Source organism: Chiroxiphia lanceolata, chromosome Z (genome assembly GCF_009829145.1).
Source record: "Chiroxiphia lanceolata isolate bChiLan1 chromosome Z, bChiLan1.pri, whole genome shotgun sequence".
NCBI classification, from domain to species: Eukaryota; Metazoa; Chordata; class Aves; order Passeriformes; family Pipridae; genus Chiroxiphia; species Chiroxiphia lanceolata.
Window position 1 is genome coordinate 2259661 of NC_045671.1, and position 22832 is coordinate 2282492.

Consider the following 22832-nt stretch of genomic DNA (forward strand, 5'->3'; position numbering starts at 1 on the left):
TTGAAAATAAAGCTTGATGGTAAAAACGCTCCTTAGAGAAGTTTTATTGACTTCGGGGGATTTCAGTGCCACTGGAGCAACTGAAAGATCTGTTTCCAGGAAAGGCATGGATTTAGCTCAAGAAAAAGGCTTCCCCCAACACAAACAGCTGTTTCTTGTCACATGAGAAAGCAAAGCTGCAAAAGAAGTTGGGCATAAATTACAGGGTGAATAAAACTGCTGCTTCCCTGCAAAAACCCCTCACAAAAGTCTGGAGCATAGGAGGGTTTTCCGGCTCATGATGCAAGAGCCGTGGGCTGGGCTGAAGCTTGACATCAGGAGGAAACTGAAACCCAGCATTGGTGGAAGCTGCCTGTGATGCAGAGGTGAAGGCTGGATCTGGATGCTTCGGGGAGGTGAAAGAGGGGGACAGCCCGCGATCCAAAGAGCGAGAGAAGCAGGAGTCCCTGAGTGGCAGTGGAGGAGAAACTGGGAGAAAGGGGCGGTCTGGCAGAATAGGAGGGCAGCCTCAGCATTTGTAGAAGGTAAATAAGCAATCGCAGTAAAATAAGGGGCAAATTGGAGTGCAGAACGTCTGGTTGCTGCTGCTCTCCTGGTCTGGCTGGATTCCTTGCAGATGGTGTGTGCTGTTCTCTCCTCAGCACGTTTCTTTTCACTTGTGCAAGGCTTTACAGGGAATCTAGTGATCTACGCTAATCTAAAAGCCTTGTTAAAAACTGTGAATCAACTCCAAACACAAAAGAATTAGTTTTCAATTGGTGATTTTTCTTTTCGAAGTACATTTGTATGGGAAAAAAAAAGAGAGTTGAGAGACAGGCATGCCACATCCGTAAGATGCATGCGCTTTACGGGAGGGGGAATTGAAAGATAAAGATCTCCTGCAGTTAGCTGCTGAACTTCATGTTTACTTTAGATCGCTTCCTTTAGGTCTGTTAGCAAGCTGTTAACACCCGCAGGGAACAGAGTCGCCAAAAAATCTTGGAGTATTTAAACAGTTCTGATTGTATTTTCGTATGTTAAGAGAATGGTGTGAGATTGCAGAAGCAGGATATAAAGAGGGATCATAGTGGAAACTGACTGTGTGATGAAGTGTAAACAAATCAGAAGTCAAATTAAGTCCTATTAAATCTGACTCAGAGATGATTTGCCTCAACTTGACTTCTGTGGGGTTGGAGGGTGTTTTCTCCTGTGCTACCTAAATGGTATCTGAGCATTGTGCAGATGCTGCCGAGTTAATCAAACGAACATTCATTCGAGCACGAGCATGAGCTTTTAGGGATGAGTGATCAGGGCGTTTTCTGAGGCTGCAGGTCACACAGGACCCCCTCAAACTAAAATAACAGGGCACATCATCCTGTGTGTGGGTGGGAATGGGAGAAAAAGAAACCTCTCTCTTGGCATCTGACCCTACAATTGTAACACTGACTCTGCCCTTGAAGAGAGAGATTTAGGGTCTTGTTTCCTGGTTTCAAGTAAATCTCTTATCCAGGATCTAGTATCCCCTATCCACCAGTATGCTGAGAGGCAGCAGTAATGAATTTTTCCATCACATCCAGGGGAGGCTGATGGCAGCACTGTACCTCTCTGGCATTACACGCTCTAATTACATGCCAGGTTTTCAAGAGATGCTGAGGCATCACAGAAGAGAGAAAACAGATAAAAGCCAAGATTCCAAAAAAAAAAAAAAAGACAGACCAGATCAGACAAACACCAACAGAGAAAATGCAGCTCATTTCATGGGCAAAAAACAGCTATCACAAACACAGACTGCAGTAGCTGGAATTAATTGCACTCTGGAGGGATGATGCAGCACCCATGTCCTATCACACCTTTGTTTTGAAGATCTCAATGACTCTCCAGCCATACACCAGTCCTGTGCTCAGCACTGTTTGGCAGGAGGCCAGGATGGTTGTGCACTTAACTCCCTTCTCAAAAGACTTTTCCACAGGTATATCAGAATGGGGTATTTGATGGACTCATTAGGAGTAATATTTTAAATTAACAGTAACCAAACAACTCGATTTTTTGCTCAAAGATGATCCAAATTTTGGACAGGGCCCAAATAAACTTGGTTCAGATCAGTGTACAGAAGCACCTACACTTGTTTGAAGAATAACTCTAATATTTCTAAAGCGTATCAATATGTGTATGAATCATAGTTTTGAAGGACCGTAACTATTTTGGACTAAGGCGTTTAAGAATTACAGGTGTTTTTGACCACCAGTGTTGGTTTCCTGCAAATCTAAATCTCTGTCTTTGCAGAGTGATTTTGTTCTTGGCTGTTATTATGTTTACTGTAATTATAACTTATTTTTAGGAGTCCACTTCATATTTCAGGCACAAGTATGTTTCTGAAGTATTGAAAAACAGCAGTGTCGTCTTGTCAAGAAAAGCAAGAAAATGGGAATAGCCAGTACTTGCATTTATATAACATCAGTTGCCCAAGATCCAGGGAATTTAGCTGCAGATCTATCCCTGACTACGCTGAATATGATGGAGTACATGCAGACTCAGATCTCCAGGATTTGCATGGGAAAGAAAACTTGGAAAAATGGGAAGATAGGATACTCTGGATGACACCTGGGGGGCCATGCATGAAGAAAGGGACAACCTTAAGCTCTAGTAAAGTTGCCAGGTGGCTTTTATAGCTCAAGCTTACCTGTCTGGAGCTTTGGTACTATAGACAATATTGGTATAGGATTAGATTAGAATCCCTTTTTGTTGAGTTCTCTGAGCATCAGTTTGGTAATTTTACCTCTATCTCCTTTTCAGACCAGCTTTTACTTGGAAACTATTTTTTAAATTGGGATGTGGGAGGCTTACTAGGTCACAGAAAGTGACAGACTGGAGATGTAATCAATAGTTCATTTCTGGGAAAGAGGGTACCAGAGGAGGTGATGCAGGACAGGTGAATTGCTCTAATGGGGCTCAGAGTCATAGACTGAGAAAATTACTTTTTATTGCCTTTGCTCATCACCGTCAGTTCTAACCCTTAGTGTTCATTTATTAACTTTGCAATGATTCTCCAAAGAATTGGGATGCGTTTGCCTTACAAAACTCTTGGGAGTGTGATTCTTGCTGTTTGGGTATTAAGACACGTAGAAAATATTTAAATTTATTGATTATAACTGTCAATACAGTCTCTGTTAGGAAAGTTAGCTTTAATTAGTAAAAAAAAAAAAAAAGAGCTCACTAATAAATCTCGCTGTGTCTCTCTGGGCTTACAAGTGAGGATGTAGAAACACTGAGGAGCTTCCACCTCCCTTTTTCAGGAACAGAAGTGGAAGTACAACCTCTGAAGTGAAATCTCACACTACTGTCTTTGCCCTTTAAGTTAGAAGAGAACCCTTCTGTGTGGCAAGTTTAACCACAGGCAGCATTCTTGCATTCTTAGCTACTCATGTGGTTTTAGCAAAGTGCCACTTTTTGGACCTCTAAGACTGGGCCAATCAGCAGTTCCAGTTTGTGAACTCAGTTATATATATCCCAACTTGAGATCTGAGAAGGAAATAGCTGCTGGCCTGTTTTTACTGGCAGTGTGAGAACTGTGTGCTCAGTTATCAGTTCCGTTTTGCTACTGCTCCTGTCAATATCCTACAAGTGATTTTAGAAATAAAAATTGCGTGTGATCATCTTTGTTGGAGGGACTGTATTTTCCATGTCATCCCAGCAAGAAGTCAATATTCTGTAGTAGTCCCCCAACTATTAACTGCTATCTTCTCTGTTAAAGACCTTTCTTATATTTCAATCATGCTCATTTTAATGTTACTTTTAGTATTTCAATTCTGAAATACCTTTCAGCATCCTAGTAAGGGGCTTTTGTCTATCCTTGATTAAATGATGCAACGTATGACATTTCAAGCTTGCAACATTCTGTTCTGAAAAGCGAGTATCATTCAGTTTCAGTGCCTTTGCACTTGTTCATGTAAAGGTAACCATATATAGACTAAGAACCTCAAGTTCAATGGGTAACTAAATTTTGGAAATAAGACAACAACTGGTGGAATTTCTTAGCGATGTACAGCTTTCTAGACCTGCAGCTGAAACTGATACACTTCACACTTAGACAGCTAATAAGAAAAATACCAGTTTGAAAGAGCAGATTCAAAGTGGTGTATTTCTCTGTCCACTTCACACCTCAGTAGATCTGTTTCTCCAGAAGTTTGTACTGTTTATGATGAAACCAAAAAAATATTGCTGTGTTGTACGTTGGAGCAATCCACATCTTCTGGTGGCTTCTGGCCTGGGATTAAAATCACCAGAAAACCAATAGTGTTGTTACTTGCAAAACAGTTTAAGCTCAGCAAAAGTGGCATGGCTCCTGCTTCTTTTCATTTAAGCTTTTGATGTCTCTTAAGGCTTAGAACAGAGTGAGAGGTATTATTAGTTAGGCAAATGAATACTATCTGTAGCACTTTTCTTTATCTGACAAAGGAAACAAATGGCTTCAGTTAGGGCTGAAAGCAAATTGCTTGTGGTCCTGGGCCTCAAAACTTGCCAGATTTTCTGGGCCACATGCTGAATTATTTTTTTATGTGAGATTTTCACTGTTGATTATTTTTTGGCAGCACTACATAGATAGAGAGAAAAGAAAATCTGTCCTGAAAGAGATTAATAAAGTTTTGTAGAATTTCAAGGCAAATTTATTAAGTGGACTCGTGGGGGTATTCATTCAACATTACAGGAGATTGCTAGGAGAAACTGTGGAATTTCCTTGGAACTTCCCTGAGCAGACTGCCACAGTTTAGTGTAGACTTTTCTCCCAGTGGAATGTAGGAACAGAGAATGTCCAGAAGTTACAACCTTCAATAAATTGTCCCTGGCCATGGCAGGTGGGGATATTAGGCAGAAATCCTTGGCTGTGGGGGTGGTGAGGCCCTGGCACAGGTTGCCCAGAGAAGCTGTGGCTGCCCCATCCCTGGTAGTGCCCAAGGCCAGGTTGGACAGGGCTTGGAGCAACCTGGGACAGTGGAAGGTGTCCCTGCCCATGGCAGGGGTGGAATGAGATGAGCTTTAAGGTCCCTTCCAATCCAAAACATTCTGTGATTCCATGATTAGAAGACAGCTCTTGCTTCCTTACAACAAAACTGAGATAGAAGTTCCTCCTAACATCTGATCCAAATCTCTCCCCTTTTAGTATAAAACCTTTCCCCTTTTCTGATCACGCTCTGCCCTCATAAAAAGTTGCTCTCCATATTTTTTATAATCCCCCTTTAGGCACTAGAAGGCCACAATAAGGTGTCCCTGGAGCCTTCTCTTCTCCATGTGAACACCCCCATCTCTCCCTGCCTAATTTCACAGCAGAGGGGCTCCAGCCCTTGGAGCATCTCCATGGCCTCCTCTGGACCTGCTACAACAGGTCCCCACATCTTCCTTGTGCTGAGGATCCCAGACCTGGATGCAGCACTCCAGGGGTGGGCTCACTAGGGCAGAGTAGAGGGGGAGAATCTCCTCCCTCGACCTGCTGGTCACATCTAAGTTAGTCATTTAAGCACTTCCTGAAGTCAGTGTGGAGAGAGGAGCACACCCAAGGGCTGATTTGCCTCAGTACCTACCTGAAAAAGAAATGAAACTTTTTTTGGAGGTGCCCTTTTTCATCTGCTGATCATATCAGTTGTCTGCTGAACAGCTTTTCTACAGATTATCACCAAGAGAGCTAACATTCAATCAGATGAATTCTGGTTTTTTATGCACCACACATGTTCTCAGCAGGCCCAGGACACTTTTCTTCGAGAAAGGAAGCTGTATTTAATTTTTTAAAACTTCAGTTCAGAAAAAACCACAGAATATGTCTGTAATGCTATCAAGATTGAGTGTTAATCGGATATTTTTTCTGCCACTTCTAATGTAATAAGCTTTTTTTAAAAGAATCTTTCTGTAAAATGTGACATCCAAAAAATGTAGTTTCTACTATTTGCAGTAAACAGAGCAAAGACAGGTAAAGCAGGCTAGTGCCTGACCTTTGGAAGCTGAACATGTAAAGAGAGGACATTGGGATCATGAAATTAAGGAGCTGAGTACATTTTTTGTAATGCAATTTTTTTGTCATATGGTAGTCTGAAAGTCTACTGTGTTGTTTACAGTTAAAATATTTGAGTGAATGGACTTTGCATCACGATTTTGTGTGAAGAATTATCAGTGTAAAACAAGAATAGGGCTTGTAGTTCTCATTAATCTACATGTAGGACGTTTTATTGGTTCCCAGGGAAACCATTAAGGTGGCATTTGAAGAGTACAAATGAAAAAATATGATGAAGCACAGTTGGAGGCACAATCTCTTACAGAAGACTCTGAGAGTGAGTGAGTAACCCTAAATAATAACTAGATTTGAGGTGGCGTTTCCCATTAGTGAATGAGGACCTAACAACTGATCCTAAGAGAATGCAGAGTATTAAATGATACTAAGAAAAGTAATTTTAGAGATGTGACGCAGTGTTTTCAGCCTACATAAGACTTTAATCCTCAGACCTACTATTCTAAAAGTATCAGCTGGCGTTAATCAGGAATGCTTACAGCAGGGATTGAAATGGTCAGTTCACTCCTTTTTTTTTCCAATCAAATTTTGCTCTCAACTACACTGCTGTCCCGTGTACTTGTGCAGGTAGGATTTGGTACATAATTTCATCTTCTTTTGATTGCAAGCCAAATGAAAAATTGTGTTCGACTCGCTATACAAGCTGGTTAGTTTTCCCTCTAGATATTCACTAGCCTGTATAAAACCCACCATTTTTTAGGTGATTTAAAATGTGTTTTCAGTGTGTTTTTAGGAGATCTGGACAGAGCTGAGCCGTTGTTCCTAACCTTGTCCTGTAGTGGAGTGGTTCCATAGGATGGGGGATTTTTCAGTCTGGCTGGTTCATGTCACTGAGTTTGTGCCTCTGACTTCCAAGTACCCTCCCAGCCTCCTACACCTTCTCCCATGGAGTTTTCCTTATGCAGGACAAGAGGGATCATACTGGGATTGTAGATTAGACCCTGGGGACAGATAGGAAGGCAGGCAGTGTCACATGCCGAGTGACACAATTTCAACATCACTGTCTTTATCTGCAGGGAAGCAACATCTCTTACTAACTAACCCGTGTGATGGTGCTCACCACCCTTTCTGAGTCAGATGACCTCTTTCCTCGTGGCTGGAAGGAGCTGCCTGGGTGTCAAGATAAGCAAAGTCCTTGCCTCTCTCAATAGCTTGGCTCTGTTTTTGCTTGTGATAGATGACTCTCCAGACTCTGAGAAAGCTTTGTCTGTTACCCTCCCATATTAGACCAACATCTGAGCAATAGTCAAAGTCAGTGGCCCCAGGTTGTTTTGTGAGTCCTTTTCAAATCAGACAGTGACTGATGTGTCTGTTACCTTTTCTGGAAGGGACAAACCACAGTAATGTGCCATAGACAGGGCTGGCCATTGCATAGCCACACTAAAAGCTATCACCCCAAAACTGGAAAGACTCTTAAGCTTGATACCATCTTCAGGTGTTGAAAGTATGCCCAGCTGGGGTTGATGGGTCTGGTCCTCTCTTTCACAGAAATCCCAAATGGTTCAGGCTGGAAGGAACCACAATGAGTCATCTGGTCCCACCTCCCTGCTCCAGCAGGGCCATCCCAGAGCACGTGGCACAGGATTGTGTCCAGATGGTTCTGGATTATTCCCGGTGAGGGAAACTCCACACCTTGTCTGAGTAGCCTGTTCAGTGCTCAGTCACTACACAGCAAAGAAGATCTTTTTCTTGTTCAGGTGGGAATTCCTGGGCATCAGTTTCTGCCCATTCCTCTTGTCCCATTGCTGAACCTCCCACCCTGAGCAGAGCCTGGTCCATCCTCTGCCCCCTCCCTGCAGGCACTGACAGACATGAGGTCTCCTCTCAGTGTCTCCTCTTGAGGCTGAACAGCCCCAGCTCCCTCAGCCTTTCCCTGTCAGGGAGATGCTCCACTCCCTTCACCATCTCTGTCAAGCTCCACTGGACTTGCTCCTGGAGCTCTTTGTGCGTGGATGGAGTGAGGGAACAGTGCTGGATGCCCTTTTTCCTGAGCAAGCACATCCCTCTCTGACCCATATTGAAAATCTTTGCTGCACACCGGCATGTTATGAATTTCCTGGTGGATGTTGTGCACTTCTCCATGTGCAGGGATGCTGGGTGGACATGCAGGAGCTGCAGTGCAGTACAGCTTTGCAGTGGGTGTGGTTCATAACCAGAGTGTTGTTCTAAAGGCTTTTAGTAGTGGCAGTGTTGTGGATGAATTCTTCATCCACTCTAACTAGATGAAATTTCATTTATCGTCAGAGATCCTTGTTTTTCAAGAGTTTATTCCTTTTCAGTTCCATGGCTGGAGACTTAAAAAATAAAGTTCACATCTTGTTAGTTTATTGTAATTTTGAGAACTCATTCTCTGAAGCCCAGGGTTATTATTTTGTCCGAGTCTTGCATTGTATAACAGGGAAGAGTTTGTGCCCTTCAGAGTGGCCTTAAATAGCAGTAGCGCAAAGGAAAGCGATCAGATGCCATTAGCAGCCTTCTGCTGGATTAATGGCCAGCAAAATCTGGTGGAGATGCCTGGAGCTTTCTAGCATCATTGCTGTGACTTTGGACATAATTGCCCACGAGCAGCTACACAACATCCAGCTCGGTTACGCAACATCCAGCTCAGCCACAGCACCCGCACGTCCCTCCCCACCAGCTTTCCCAGCTGAGGCAAACAAGCCCTATTCTCCTGTGGTGTCACAGGGTGAGGCAGCAGCTCTCCTCTGGTCGAAATCCTCCATCTCCACATGGCTCTCGGGCTTTCTGTCCCGGCCACCTGAGTGAAACATCTTTATCTTCCTGCCTGCTTGGATGGGGTGGTTTCGTTGGAAAATCAGCCTGTGCTGTGCAAAAATAGAGAGATGTGATACTGTGCTGTCCAAAGATTTCAGCAGGGCTTGCTTGAGAATGCCACAAGTCACTTTTTCAGGCCATCATTTTGCAAACACTTTCAGCTGACAGAAGAGTCCAGTCTTCTCACTCCATCATCTCTTATCTTCCTCTCTAGCATCCCTTCTTCTGTTGTTTTGAGGTCTGTTTGTGTGCTGGGAAGCTAACCTTTTTAAATTGTTTTTCTTCTGGGTTTATTCTAAACTGGATTACCTCTCTGTTAATCATGAAAAACCCACAGCAACACTAATGCTGTGCAAGAGAAGGAGCAGGGCAAGAACAGACACAGGTAGATGAGAACAGGACAGGTGTGATTTTTCCATTTGTATTCCAGCTTAAGCCAGGTTGTAGTGCTTTTAAGGCTGCAACTTCATGTTTTCTTCAGCCATTAAAACACCATTCTGCCCCAGCACACCGTGAACTTTTCCATAAAATAATGTAGTCTAGAACACCTAGTTGGAAGTGTTTGAGAAAATCATATTTATTTTTTTTTTCTTTTTAATTAGGGCCTATTAGACCAGATGCTGCACTTTCATTAACCAGTTGCACGGATGTAGGAGAGTCAAAGAAAACCCTATCTGTACCCAAAAATACAAAATAATTATATAATTCAGTCTATTCCAAGTCAGGAGATGCTATTTCACCCCGGGGTGTCTTTCAAGCAAGTGCACAGACCAGGCTGCAGACGCAGAAAATGTGAGAGGAGGAGAAGAGGCCTTTGACAACCTCCTCAAGCTGGGAGGCAAAGGTCAGAGAGGGGAAGGGAGCTGTTGTACTTTGGATGTTCGGCTTGTCAGAATTTGTTTAGTGAAAAAACAGAAATGTTTCCCAAAGCTCCTTTCCTGGTCCCTGGGTACATCTGTTATTCTTTTTCAGAAAATGAACTAAAATAACACGGGGGGGGAAAAGTTAACTCCCTAACATCAGACACGGGGAAGGAGTGATACCCGCTTCTGGGTATCCCATTCTGTGTGTGAGGGGGGAATTGCCACCCTCTACCCTCCCTGAAAGAGTTGAGAACAAAGAGGTGCCGAGCAGCATGTTCAGGAGATGATGTTGCTGTGGAACTTCTGGAGAAGAGGATCTGACCAGCTCCTGGAAATGCCTGACACCCAGCTCAGTGACCTTTATGTGATGTAGCTCATCTCTAACCCGAGCAGGATTTTGGGATGAAAACTGGTAATTGGGATTTACTGGTAATTACCGCCCAATTGGAGGTAATTACCATCCCAGTTTCCTCCCCTCTTACTTGTCACAGAGCACCTGTAAAAGACTGTAGCCCAAGAAAAATGAGTCAGGGACATGTGGGGTTTGAGATTCCGAGAGAGCCTTTCACAGGGCCTGAAACAGGAATGGGAGTAGGGAAAAAATGACAACGTCACTTGGAGCCAAGCAGGAACTCATCTGCACTAAAAAATGTCTCTTAAAGAAGGCAACCCCTCTTCTGTGCTTACTGACAATTGTACTTGATTAATCAGGTTTCTGTGGGGGTGTTTTCCTTTGTTCCATTCCTAAGAGCTTATTTTGCCAAAAGTGATCTGAACCTTGTCACAGGTAATATGTCACCTGTGAGATCATGACTCTTACAAAAAGCTGTGAACATTTTGCCCTCAGAAACTAAGAAAATCTGTGTTGAAAATCCATAAACACCTTTTTCAAGGCATCAGTCCCACAAAGGTGTATTTGTTCTTTTTAAAGTAATGGTTGTGTGTTTGCCTCCTCACTAAAAAAGGTGGGGTGGGAGTTTGGCTGGGTTTGATTCCCGTGAAGCTGATTGAAGTTTTCCTGCTGGAGTCCATCAGGTATTTTCAAGCCAGGGAGCATTTACACACAACACACCTGTTTCCAATAGCTCCACCACCTCCACAAAGACAGCTGCAGCAGAAAGCCCTGTTCACTCTGGGGAAAGCACATTTTATAATAGCTTCCCATCCCCCAGCCAGATGGGAATCAAGCTGAGGCAGCTGCAGTCCAGGTCCCATGAGAAATACTACAAAAAGTGCAATTAAAATAATTAGTTAATGCCTTTTTATCCAGCATGGTAACAAATAGGGAAAAAGAGCTTGAAATAGCTATTCTGTTTATCAGTCCAGCGTGATATTGGATGCTTCCCAGGGTTGCTGTAAGCTCTCCCTAGGGCTTTAAAAGCTTGTGGGTACTTGGCCAGTTGCTGGATTAAGGATCTCTATTACTGGTGGTAGCAGGGGTGGGTTAAAACCACTTGAGCAGAACATTTTGCTGTAAGAACATTAAAAAAAAAAAAAAAAAAAAGAAAAAAAAAGAAGAAAAAAAAAAAGAAAAGTGAGTCTGAATTGATAATAAAGTGATTTAGATTCTGCTCCCTCCCTTGGAAATCAAGATTGCCTCCCATTGATTTCAGCATGTATTGGCTTAGATTCTGATTAAGCAGAATTTGCCTGATGATTCAACTTTATGGGGGATGTACAAACAAAAAATACATGGCCGAATACGTCCCTGGCACAACTCAGTGAAATCTGACATTTACCCAGTCATTGGCAGCTTGTTGTTTGAGGGTTTCTCTGCTACCCTGCAAATGGTGCAGCAAGTGAAGGTTTCTTTGCAGGCATTCAAATTCCTTTTCCTGAAGTGTTCTTAGCAAATAAAGAAGTGCACCAGGAGCTCTGCCCCCAGTAAGCTGTATTTGTTATTGCCATAGCAGGTGTTATTTATTCTGTAGGCAAGTGACATGGCCAAAGGGTGAAACATAACCTAAAAACCACGGAAGAGTCTCTTAATAATCTCTAGATTCTTCAATTTCACTCTAAGACTTCTTCCAGGGGCCGAATTATGCAAACATGAGTATTTTTTTCATTTTATATTCCTATCATCACTCCCTGTCATCCCTGTGGGGTGACCTGGAGGTCAGGCATGTTAGTGAAGAGCATGAAAATAAGGAAATGTTGAATAATAAATGCTTCAGGTCATGCAAGCTGTCCCTATCTCCCACCTTCCTGGCAGATGGTTACAGAATAGCCAAACAGAGCAAGGTCTCAGTGGCTCACAAAGTGGTTCTGGAGTGTTTGTACCCAGCCTGTGAATCTGTCAGTGCTCTTACCCTTTGCATGGGTCATCAAAGGAGTTTTTGAAGCACAGTCAGGACTTTGCGTTGAGGCAGGAAGTTCCAAAAGCTACATGCCATGTAACTGGGCATTTCCTTCTAACAGTTTCAAATTATTTTACTGTTGATGCTTTTGAAATTCTTTCAGTTCTATGAGAAATGGTATTACAAAGTATCTGATTTTCTTATGTTGTCTGGAAATGTAAATCCCGGCCTCTACGCATCCCAGACCATTTCTTAATGTTACTGGGGGGGAAAAGAAACATTCCAGGTTTGCCCTGTCTTCCTTCCCTCTGTGAGAGGAGGGTTAATAATAGAAGTGGGAAGAAGGGTTAGCAAAGGGGAGTGCTAGTCATGTGGACAGAATGCCAGCAGCAAAGCTGGCACATGTTGTTCCATTCCCATGAAAGTATGTTTTATTCATTTGCTGATGATCATCTACAGTAGCTATGAGAGAGAAATAAGAGGGCCAGAGTATAACCAGGTGAAATGCTGTGGCTTTGTCCCCCTTCTGTGGTATAAGGCTGCAGGAAATATGATTTTCTGGGACAACTTCACTTGATATAATATAGGCACTTTCTGGGGATTAAATATTAAGGGGAAAACAATCGTAACTCAACTCTTTATGTTATTTACTTGACATCAACTTGTTTCCATGCTATTTTCACACTTGGCCCTCTTGCCATCCCACCTGCAACTGTACTGGTCATCCCAAACTCCCATTATAGTCAGGAAAGACAAAGGCATTTTTAGGATGTGATTTGTTTGACACATCTTTGAGATCTCTTGGGATTAAAAGAACTGTTTTCTCCATAGAGTGTGTTGACTAAATCTCAGCTAACTGCTTGGAGGATTTTGGTAGGTGTAGGCACATACATTGGTGGTGGGAGTCAAGTACATCTATGTTTAGTGCCATTAATATCAAGGTTTCCTGGTTCCCATGAGCTATGTATGATTTTGTCTGTCTTACGTGATCTAGGGGGATGTAAAAGATGGAATTTCTTGGGGAAGTGAGTCCTGTGCCCATTCAGATGGATCCTGCTCTTGTGGTCCTCAGAGTGACAAAATCATAGGTTAAAAGGCAGAGGGAGGTCTTTTTTGCCTTATGCAGTAATTGGAAAGTTGTCCTTGTTACTCCTGCAATACAGCTGCAAGGCTGAGAAATGCTACGATTGCTGGTTCTGAAATGAGGGAAGAGATGCCAAGGAGGGCAAAGATACTCGCCTGCACTGCACATGGAGTGTGAGGTGAGCTGATAAAGTAGTAGATGACTCCACCCCACCATGCAGAAATCACAGTTCAAGCGCTGAAAGCAGCCACGCTGTTGCAGAAGCATCTTTTTGCCTTCCCGAGCCAGCTTGGAGATCTCAGCACTGTGGTGCAGCTCTGCCTGCAGTCATGAAGAAAGCCTGGTAAAACACAGGACTCTGAAACCAAACCTTCAGCTGAAGATAGAGCTCGTGTCCCCCCCCCTTGAACGAGGATTAGGATGAACTTGGCTCTTGGAGTACTGGGAGAAAGTTTAAGGTGTTATGTTTAAAAAAGGAGTGGATAGTTCTGCAAAAATAACAAAACTGGTAACAATTTTTTAATCGAAGCTCTTACATTTAACATTAGAAACCTATTAAAACCAATGGGTAACGAAGCACTTGGAGCTATAGTTTGAAATCAGCCAGGATGGATATTGAACTGCAACTTTTTTGTAGCTCTGTAACTTTTCACTAGCAGCTGGGAAGATAATACTTTTAACAGGAACACGTTAAATTCTGGAGCACAGACATGCCATGATGGGAGAGTGGAGATTGCAGGGAAGGGCAGTGTTTACGAAACGCTGAGTTAATGGCTTTTTTTGTGTATTTTAGGGAAGGGTGATGTGCTGGCTCCAGGCAGCAGCTGGTGAATCTGGGTGTAGGGCTGGTCAGAACTTGCAGGGATTTGCCAGGTGCGTGGCCCGGAGCAAGGTGTGTATTCCTGTGGAGCTGGTGACCATCCAGATTAGATCATGTGCCACAGCACGATGTTTGTTGTGAAAACACTGATTTTTGAAGTGCCAGCTAGTTCTGCTTCATCATCTGGAAGGAGCAATGCTGAGGAAAAAGGTTTGTCCTTCCTTTCCCCAGAGAAATGGACGCTCTGTGTGTAGACCTCAACTACAACTTCCTTGGATTGTCAAGGCAAAGCTGTAGTGGTATCCAAGGAGAGACCATAGCACCTGAGCATGAGCTGTCTGAGGGAATTAGGTGACTGTGCTGTGCTGAAAGGCCCTAAGTTTCCTATTGCTTTGTATTTGAAATGGTGAATTTTTCCAGCTGGGAAAAGTCAGTGGAAAACCTCTACCTGGTGCAGTGTATTATGAGGCCAGGCCTCATAATACCCTGAGAAACTGGGAGTCTAGAAATCTGTAAATCAAAAAAGGGTAAAGGTCACTCTTCATATACTCTTTCCACCTCGCTTTTAATTTCTTTGCCTGTTAAAGCTTAGAGCAAAAGTTGAATCAGGTTATAATGGCAGCATGCAACAGAATATATCCTCCCTAATCTCTTTGTCACAGTGAAAAGAAAAAAAAAGTACAATTTAGTGTGATTATTGCCCCTGTTATTAAGCAAATGTTTCACCTGTGATTCCAACGGAGGTGAACTCAGAACACTGTTCTTGTTTGCCAGCTACTTCCATAGACTGCAAGGACCCACAAACAGTGCTAGTTATGATTTTTGTTGTAACATCAGGGAAGAGCTCTCATCAGTCAGCCAGTTCTTGGACCTGTGACACCTTCAGTGTAATCTGACACAGTGGTTTGTTTTGTGAAGTGCAGCATGGATTGCAAAGGAGGACTGGGAATGCTGGTTTGGGTGTTCCTGTGTCATCCACGTCCGTGAAATGGGAACCAAAATGAAAATCAAAAGTGCAGATGCAATATTTAGTTATAAACAGAGGATGAAAAAGGCAACAAGTTGATGTAGGAATATCTTCATTGGTGAGTTTTCACTGTTGAATGTCTCAACACACTGAATCACATTTGAAAGTCATATGCAATGAAGAATAGTTTGGTAGTCTCTGAACTCAAACAACCATGGTTTTGCTGTGTTTGAGTTCCAGATTTATCTTCCTCTGTTACCCAGGTCCAAAGCCTTGCTCTCCCACTGCCACTAGCTATTTGCTTGCTCCTGCTTGCTCATGTACATATTATTTATTGTCATATGACAGAAACTAAAACTGCACTTCAGAAAATGCTTTACCAAGAGTAATTTGTTCCCAGCAAGACCTTTTAGCTACACAGTAACATGAAAGCATCAAAATACCAGGAGAACATTATAAAAATAAACTGCCCTGATGCTAAAATAAGCTTTAATTGATTGAGAATTGCACCGAGCCTGACAATCTGAACCATTTATTATTATTTTCCTTTCAAACTTCAGCTACATGTGATTTAAAGTGACTGAATTATAGTTCCCACATACCTTCCTGCCCACAGTGCATGCAAGAAAACCCACGCACAAATTTCTTAGCTCCAGAGGAGCGGCTGGATACACCTGAAAGAAAATAAAAAAGCTGATAGAAAGTGAAGTTTAAATAAAGGTGATGGTGATGTGAACGTTCTGAAAAAAAAAAACACCAAAACCTAATCTAGCTAAATGCCATGCTGTGCTTCCCTCTCCTCAGAGGTGAGCTCTCCTGGGTATCTCTCTTCCTGACAGAGACGTTTCCTTAATATCTCCTGGTAGAGCACTGGATCCTGTAGGTCAGATGCTGTTGCAACTCCCTGTGTCAGAGGTTGATACTGGCTGTGGATAAACTATCATTCTGTCTTCCCCACTTTAGGTTCTTAATGAAAAACCACAAGCAACTGACTGTACTCAGCTATTTAAATGAATAACCTGTTGCAGGCTCTCCAGCAAAAGGTCAACATGACTGCGGAAGACTGTGGTTAAATGTGAAATACTTTCTGTCTGATGGATAGGAGGCTGTAGTAGTGGTCCTGTGCTAGAGAGAAGTGGTTGGAATATAGCAAATATTATATCATAAAATCACAAAATCATAAAATCACAAAATCACAGAATCATAAAATCATAGAATCTCAGGATGATTTGGGTTGAAAGGGACTTCAAAGCTCACCCAGTCCCACCACCTGCCATAGACAGGGACACTTTCCACTGGACCAGGTTGCTCCAAGCCCCATTGAAGCTGGCCTTGGACACTTCCAGGGATGAGGCAGACCCATTTTCTCTGGGCAACCTGTGCCAGGGCCTCACCACCCTCACAGTCAAGAATTTCTTCCCAATATCCCATATAACCCTGCCCTCTGTCCATGTGAAACCATTCCTCTTTTTCCCGTCTCTCCAGGCCCTTGTAAAAAGCTTCAGCTACGAGATTTCTTCTTGGCATTTTCTTGTGAAGGATATGAGAGTGGACAGTCATTCATTAGTGGTAACTAGTGATGCTCTCAAAAAGTGCGTCACCTGTGATCGTGGCATCTCTGATTGTGTGAGCAGGGAAGGCACAGACCTCTGCCTTCAGCCTGGGAAGCATTTTTAGGCTCATTCTGGGGCTCTTGGGTAGCTGCAACTTCCCCAAACGCTCTGCCATGTTCAGGTCAGGCAATCCCCAGGCTTGACCCAAGCTTCAGCCGAGTTTAAGATCTCATTGTAAGTCCTCATTTGAATTACAGGCCTAGACAACTCACTTGCAGCCAAAAGCTGAACAGGGATTTTCATCTAACTCCCAAAATTTCAAGAGGAGGGAGATGCTTAAATACCTGTTTGTCTGTGGCCCTCCATCTCTCTGCCCATGTCAGCACTGCCTGTGATAGTCCTGTGATATTTATGTTTAGAGCCAGCAAACCTCAAGCTGCTGGTAGAGGTTATGGGTGATCCAGGCCCAGTCCATGGATGAGTTTCTCCACCTGCCTGTCCGTCTCTCCCCTTAGACTCCCAGGCTTGTTTGTCACCCAAATGGACTATGGTTGCCTTGGTTTTGCATCCCAGCACAGGTTTGCAAGCTGAGCAAGTTGCATGCTGTCAAACACGACTTCTTAAATTGCAATTCCTGCTCTCTACCAAGGGGGCTAATAAATCCCTCTCTCACCTTCCCTTCTTGCCTGCTTAAATTATGAATGCTGGTGGCAAGAAGTGGCTCTGCTAATGCCCAGCAGCAGTGTCCAGCTGTTCCAGGAATGGTCTTTGTTACCCTAATACAGATAATCAAGACCCAGGGATTCACGGCAGATCAAAGATCCAAAGGAAGGAATTTGAAAGGGTGGCCAGTTTTGTTAACAGACATCTCTGTAGCCACATGCAGGTCAGACCAGACACTGTACAGGGCTTAAAAGTTGAATCCACACTGTCACAGGACAGGAAGAAAGATGTGCCTGGTCACACTGCTGCAGGGATAGAGGTTTCTGTTCTTTGGGTTGGTTGTCCAGATTCCAGTGAGCATTTCCACAGTGACAGAAGAGCAAAATAATATGTTTCATGAAGAATGAGGGTTTTTGAAGATCACAGAAGCCAGATTTTTTTTTTTTTAATTTATAATTTTTGTCATGGACTGAACTAAGCATGGGCTAGCATGGATTATTTGAAATATTATGATGTGTCTGAATATTGGCTTTGGGTAGAGGAGTAACTCAGGTGAACAGGTCGACTACCCAAGTCAACACTGGTTGCTACAGTGTGTAGTTAGGAATGTTATCAGTGCTGTAGGAGGACATCATGAGAAAGAGTTCAAAAACTGAATGTCTGAGCTGCTTGAAAGGTCATGTGAACTGAAGCTGATGGTTAATTCAAGAGGAATATAATTAATTCCTTCGAATGCAAAATCAATGCAGAACTGAGATAAAAAGGCAAAGGTAACTTTTCCTAAATAATTTTCCATAATAGGTCTCTTCTACATCTTGATTATAAGTGTAGTGTAAAATTTTTGAAGTATTTAATTAGCTGATTAATCAGAGGGATAGTTTCTTTTTCGTATTTACCCCCATTCTAATTAGTGCTACTCACTGAAAAAGCAAAACTTATTACAAAATCTGCTACATTGTCTCTGAAAATTAACCTTTGTCTCTGCAAATGACTTCATATGCCACACTAGAGATTTTTTTTAAATATTTCAGATTAACATTTTTATTTTTGCTGTAAAATGCATTGTTAAAATAGTGAAATAATTATTAATTGTGGTTTTAGGCATTAGATAACGTATGATCCTTGTTCTGGTCATGGGAAATATTTGTTCATTATGGTGTTAATGCTGGAATGTTTTCATCAAAAAGAAATATATCAAACTTTCAACTGCCATTAAACTTGTAAAGTGGCTGCCACAGATTCCAGCACTTTCCATGCTTTCAGTGGAAGGTTTTAAACAGGGTGTTGATGAACTAGGTGGGAGTTATGACTTGCTTGGGATAGAGGCAGGATCATGTTCCTACTCTGAGAGCAACTGTTGGCCATGGAAACCCTTGGACTCCTCTGTGGTTCTACCAACATCTCAGTCCTTTTGATTTGGTGCTAAATCTGAGGCTCTCATGCAGTGCTCCAAAATCAAAGTAATTCTTTCAGCAGATGATTCCTGTAAATGAAATTTCATCCTGTGCCTTTTTCCCTGCAGAGCACATGAGCTTCCACTGTTCCCAGCTATTTGCAGGGCTGTTGCTGGGAGCCTGAACAGGATCGTAACAACCACACTAAACTTCCTGAATTTTCTAGGAATCTGGAAATGGCCCTGGGAAAGCAAAGCTCTCCCTAGCATTGAGCCCAGCTTGGTTTTGCACCTGGCTATACATTTTAGCAAAGGAACTGTCAATAGTAAATGTGCAGCACTACAGCCATGGAAGCCTCTGCATCAGAGCTCCCTACCAGTGAGGGGAAGATGACATTCCTTTGGGGAAGACTTCATTCCTTTTCCACGCAGGGATGGTGTCAGCAGCGTAAAAAAGGGATATTTTATGCACGGGGACATTTTTCCCCCTCTATGACCCATAATTGGAAAGAAACTGGCCGTGATTCAATAGATGATGCAATGTATATCCAGTGTACAGACCATATGTTATCTTCAGGACACTTCCTCTAATTCAGGCACGTCCACAGGTAGCAAGCAGCCTGGTGCCAAATTAGCTGTTGTCATCTCCTTGTGGCTTAACCCAGCTCAGAAGGAAATAAATATTTACATCTTAGCTGAATCCTTTCATCTGCCTTCAATATCTCAGTTTAAGACATATGGATTTGTGGCAGTGATGGGGGACTAGACGTTGTGTTAAGCACTAGATTATGTTAATAAATTCATGGTTTATATCTGCAAAAGAATTAATATTGATAAGCATATGTTTATGAGTTTCATATTCAGCAGAACCTTCTAGTCATATACCTATGTGCCAGCTCTTTGCAAAGTCAGGGATCTAGCAGTTTACACAAACATTGTAGAAACTGTAAATAGGCATGATTTAATTTTAAGTTAGGGGGGAAAATGAGATGTGAAAAATGTTCTACTCGAACCATTTACAGCCCGTAGTACTCTGCTATACTGAGTGTGAAGTTCTTTAGTCAGTGATGAAAAGGAGAGCAGCTGAGCACTCAGGGAGAGAAAAAACCCTGATGGGGAATGTGAAGCATGTTTTGTTTTACTCTGCACCTGTACAATTCTGTGAGTTTAACATGTCCAGTTATGTATTCTGTGATTTCAACCACCAAGAGACAGATCCTGATATCCCAAGCACTAAGTGCCCTTGCTTTCGGCTGAAATTAGAATGCATGATCAGTCAAACACTAATTCAAATGACAGGTTCAGTGAAAGGTACTTAAAAAAATTCCCAATCAGACCTGCCTATCAGAAATGAATTTTTCTGATTCATTTGCATTAAAAAACAAACTACAGCTTGGTTGTAAGGGCTGTACATTGTCCTTTCAGCAGAGAGATAGAGATAGAGATGACATGTGCTTATTCCCCACCCAGGAGAAGTAGAGTCTGACTCTCACCAGGTTTTGCCATTTGGCCAATTCATCTTTCCTTGTGTAGAGCTTTGGTAACATGGCCTTGGTTTATTTTTCTTTAAGATTTAATATTAAGTTCTTTTCAAAAGAAAAGCTGTGACCTGCTTCATTAGGACTGAAGAGAAAATGATGGACTCCCATGGGAGGTGTCACTGTAAGGAGCACGTTTGTGTTTGTGTTAGAGGACTCAGATTCTCCCTGCTCAGGCTGGAGGAGTTTCTTGTGACAGATTATCTCTGATGATATTTAGCAAGCAGCTCACATGCAACAAATAAAGGCCAGACATGTGTAAGACTGACTGCTTTTGGCAGCTTCATATTAAGAGAGGTTATGAGTGGTTCCATTTTGCCAGATTTGCTTTAGCCTCTGAAGTCTGTGCTCCATCAACCAATATGGGAATACCTATTCTGAGCTTCTGTCTATCATTCTAGAAGTGTTGAGAAATCGTGTAGATGTGGCACTTGAGGACATGGGTTTTTGGTGCATCTGGCAGTGATGGGAAATGGTTGGATTTGATGCTCCTGGAGGTGTTTTCCAACCCTTCTCAAAATCTGGAGGGGGTAGGTCTTTTATTGCCTGTTACTTGCTTAGGTGCAGGGTGTAAAATCGTTTTAAAAAATTAATTTTTTCTCTTCAGAGGCCTGATGCTTTCAAGGAGGCCTGTAGCTGACAAGTCAAACTCTCCAAGGGCCCTGGGAATGAGTGCTGACGTTGCTCATTCAGCCCTTCTGCATGAACCATATGACTGTTTCACTCACAACAAATATTGCAGGCAACCTTGAGCACCGTTTGAAAAATTGTCAGTAGGCATCCTATTCCTTTATGCTGGCACAGAGCTGCTCTGCTTCCAGTTCTGCAGTGCTGTTGTCGTACTGGGCTGAAGGCAGCAAACAGATTTCTTTTCCATGTGGCATCAGGAACGATGTCTGTGCGAGATCTGGCACAGAAAACCCTTCACACTTATAATAGATATCTTCTTACTTTGCTTTTTGCTTTAGGTCTGCAGCTCTCCTGCTCACAGGCCTCTCAGGTGCTGTGTCTTCTTGCCAGCTGTGATACAGCAGAGAACGATGAGAGGACACAGAGAATCAAAGACTGACAGAGTACATGGGCTGTTTGCTGCAGCCCAGGCTGACTGTCAGTCCACGAGAAAGAGTGGCTGCTCAGCTCAGGAATTTGGTGCACTACAGCAGAGATGTCAGGAAAAAAATCCCTTTGGATAGAGGGGAATAAAGGTGGAAAGGCTCAGAGTGTTTTCACCAAGACCTAGGTGATATAAGAATCTGCAAGACAGGCATTACACCCATAGGAGGTCATAAAAAGCCAGATTCTACTCTCTGATACTTTGCTCTTATTGTAAAATAACTCCTGGAGCAACTGAGGAAAATTTCTCTGTGAGGACTTTCAAAGCTACAAGTAAAAATCAAACAATTCAAAGCATTAAATTCCTTTTCCTTCACATCTGACCTTACTGGCCTTGTCTCTCAGCTTCTCCATACAAATCTGCCTGTATAGAGTCTTTTGGAGTCTCAGACTGAGATTCTGATGACTGTTTCCGATTTTCTGTTTCTTAGAAGTGTATATGGTTAGAACCATCTAAATGGTGCAGTTCCTATATGGAAACAATCTCATATTATATGGGCTTACATAAACTGATCATTAAAAGAGATATATTTGGCCCTGGAGATGATGACTTTGACAATAGGGAATCAAACTGGTTTTGCTGTTTAATTTGCAGTCCCCTGGTATGTGTATTATTCCTAGTACAATACAAATGAGTGCATCCAACTCAGTTATTTTTATAACCTAAATACCGGTTTTCTTTCCTTGGTTCTGCAAAACTCTGAATCACAAAATGGTAGGAGAGTGTTTCCAAGAAGGTATCGGTGTGTCCTTGCCCTCTACTTCTGCTTTTGCTTTTGTATCCGTCACTGGCCACTACCAGGAACAAGGCTCTGGGCTGGATAAACTCTGATCTGACCCGGGATCATCACTCTTTTGATATGTACAGGTGATAATTGAAGCATTTAGCAGGGTTCAGAAATAGAGTTGTGGGAGCTGTGAGAGGGACTGAAGAAGGACATCTCAGGAGCTGGATCCCTACAAATTCTCTGCAAAGTCAGGGATGTCTAAAGGACTGGTCTCCTGCCTGCAGGAGTTCAGGGTGACCAGGTTCCTACCTTAAACACCGGTGTTATTTTCGTTGCTTTAAATTAGGTAAGGCAAAGCCTGCTTTAGCCATTGATTGTCTCACCTAGGTTGCTGTAGCCCTGGCTTCAGGATCTGTGTTGAAAGGGTTGCACAGAGTTACCTTTGGCCTTCCTTCCCATGCAGCACCAGTTACAGCTGAAACAAAGTCCATGAACAGTCTCTGTTTGCTGTTTCACACAGCTGGGCTGCTGGCACACTATAGCACTTTGCATACACTGATTTAACTGTTGGAAAATTTATTCACACAAAAATCCTCCTATTCTCTTACTCAAAGGGTTTTTTTACCCCCACATTTTGTTATCAAAACCCTTTTCCCATCTGTTATTGGGGCAAAACAACCTCCTAGTCTGGAAGTTTCATTCATGGATAAAGCTTTTCGCTGGGACTTGTTTTAAGAAGCCAAGGGTCGGGGGCAGATTTTGCTCCCGGTGAAATGAATACAAAACTCCCATTGATTTCCCCGTGAGCTGAATGGAACCTCTCATGACAATGGGGAGATTTTTAGAGGAGTTATGATGGCCGTGTACAAGGTCTTGTTGCTTTGCCCTCTCAAAAGAGAACTGTTCCTGGTGGAGGAACAATCAGAATATTTGTCTCTTTAAATGAATGGTTCTCAGAGCCCGCACTGAGAGGCAGGCTCCCTCTCTGCGGCTGTGAGGCTACT

At 42.7% G+C, this 22832-nt stretch overlaps 1 protein-coding gene across 2 annotated transcripts in view; it reads left to right on the top strand.

Annotated features, from left to right (window-relative positions):
• The first annotated feature begins 351 nt into the window (after positions 1-351).
• ST8SIA5 (ST8 alpha-N-acetyl-neuraminide alpha-2,8-sialyltransferase 5) overlaps positions 352-22832 on the top strand; it is a 69076-nt gene continuing 46595 nt past the window's right edge. For both annotated transcript variants that reach the window (XM_032676140.1, XM_032676143.1), the window contains exon 1: positions 352-524. The gene's annotated coding sequence lies outside the window, so the exon portion shown is untranslated. The remainder of the gene's footprint in view (positions 525-22832) is intronic.